At 40.5% G+C, this 2330-nt stretch overlaps 1 pseudogene; it reads left to right on the forward strand.

Annotated features, from left to right (window-relative positions):
• The first annotated feature begins 951 nt into the window (after positions 1-951).
• On the forward strand, positions 952-1032 carry LOC135268606 (small nucleolar RNA U13; annotated as a pseudogene).
• The last annotated feature ends 1298 nt before the right edge of the window (positions 1033-2330 follow it).

Genomic DNA, 2330 nt, shown 5'->3' on the forward strand with positions numbered 1-2330 from the left:
CTCACCGCAACCTCCATCTCCTGTGTTCAAGCGATTCTCCTGCCTCAACCTCTGGAGTAGCTAGAGTTACAGGCACCCACCAACACACCTGGCTAATAAGGTTTCACCACGTTGGCCAGGCTGGTCTCGAACTCCTAACCTCAGGTGATCCGCCTGCCTTGGCATCCCAAAGCGCTGGGATTACAGGTATGAGCCACTGCTCTGCCTAAATTCCAGATCTTTGGGTAGTAACTGAACCAACTGCCAATCAGAAAATCTTTGAATCTGCATATGACCTGGGACCCCCCCCACTTCTAGTTGTCACACCTTTCTGGACGGAAACAACATCCATCTTACATGATTTGATTGATGTCTTATGTCTCCTTAAAATGTATAAAACCAAGTTGCAGGCTGATCACCTTGGGCACACGTCATCAGGACCTCACGAGATGTGTCATAGGCATGTCCTTAACCTTGGCAAAATAAACTCCTAAATTAATTGAGACTTGTCTCAGATACTTTTTGGTTTACTTTGTGATTCTAGAATCGGGCACCACTTCATCCTATAAAACAGAATAAGTGTTCCAATGAGCTGAGCAGTGGGGGTTGGCTTTACAGACAGAAAAGGCTGAAGAAAGCAGATTGGTCATTTCAAAGTTATTTCCTTGTATAGCAGAGACAAGGAAACAAACAACAATAGAAAGATAATGGATTAGTCAGCATCAGGTTACTTTTGGCTACCCTTTCTGTCTAAAGATTAAAGCAGAGGGAACTTATCATCATTATCAAGTCAATTAAAGACTGAAACTGGCCTGTTTCGGAAGATGACTGTTGTCTCTCTCTCCTGATTTCTTGAAGGTCAGATAATGACTTGGTTTAGTGACTTGGAAACTCTGCATGAGTGATTCCATTTTGATTTTTAGTCTGGTCTGTTGGGGCCTAGCACAGGAGCTTAATCCAGAAAGTGGCCTTCTCCTTTCATAGTTCATAAGTGTGATGATTGGGTGTTCATGCTTGTGTGTGCCATGTGTCTCCCTCTAAACCTTCCTGACATTAAAAAGGAAAAAAAAAAAAAAGAAAGAAAACGAAACAATAGCCTCCTACAATTTTATTTAACATATAGGCCACAGAATGGGATAAAATATTTGCATAACATAGATCTGATAAACGACTGGTATCCAAAATGGGCAAAAGACCTAAAAAGACATCTCACTAAGGAAAATACAGGCATCCCTTTTTTTAAAAAAAAATTCATCTGCCTTATTTCTTTTTGTTTTTGTTTTTTTTTAAATATATATTTTATTGCATTTTAGGTTTTGGGGTACATGTGAAGAACATGCAAGATTGTTGCATAGGTACACGCGTGGCAGTGTGATTTGCTGCCTTCCTCCCCATCACCTATATCTGGCATTTCTCCCCATGCTATCTCTCCCCAACTCCCCACCCCCTGCTGTCCCTCCCCTAGTTCCCCCCAGCAAACCACAGTGTGTGATGCTCCCCTCCCTGTGTCCATGTGTTCTCATTTTTCAACACCTGCCTATGAGTGAGAACGTGCGGTGTTTGATTTTCTGTTCTTGTGTCAGTTTGCTGAGAATGATGGATTCCAGGTTCATCCATGTCCCTACAAAGGACGTGAACTCATCGTTTTTTATGGCTGCATAATATTCCATGGTGTATATGAGGCATCTCTTATTTTATTGCACTTCACTTTATTGTGCTTCACAGATCGTGCTTTTTTTTTTTAAACAGATTGAAGGTTTGTGGCAAACCCTGCATTGAGCAAGTCTATTGGCGTCAATTTTCCAATAGTATGTGAACACTTCATGTCTTTGTGTCTCATTTTGATAGTCTTTGCAATATTTCAAGTTTATTCTTATATCTATTGTGGTGATCTATGGTGAGTGATCTTTGATGTTATATTGTCATTGTTTGGGGTCCACAAACCACATTCATGTTAGATGGCAAACTTAATTGATAAATGTTGTGTGTGTTCTGACTCCTCCACCCGCTGGCCATTTCCATCTCTCTTCCACTCCTCATGCTTCCCTCTTCCCTGAGACACAACAATATTGACATTAGACAGATTAATGACCCTACAATAGCCTCTAAGTGTTCAAATGAAAGGAAAAATCACATATCTCTGGCTTTAAGTCAAAAGCTAGAAATGATTATGCTTACTGAAAAAGGCATGTCAAAAGCTAAGATAGGCTGAAAGCTAGGCTTCTTACACCAAACAGCTAAGTTGTTAATGCAAAGGAAAAGTTCTTGAAAGAAATGAAAAGCACTACTCCAGTAAACCCACAAATAATAAGAGAGCTAAATAGCCTTCTTGCCGATATGGAGAAAGTTTG

Source organism: Aotus nancymaae, unplaced genomic scaffold, assembly GCF_030222135.1.
Source record: "Aotus nancymaae isolate 86718 unplaced genomic scaffold, 86718_ANA_hifiasm-v0.15.2.pri h1tg000040l, whole genome shotgun sequence".
Classification (NCBI taxonomy): Eukaryota; Metazoa; Chordata; class Mammalia; order Primates; family Aotidae; genus Aotus; species Aotus nancymaae.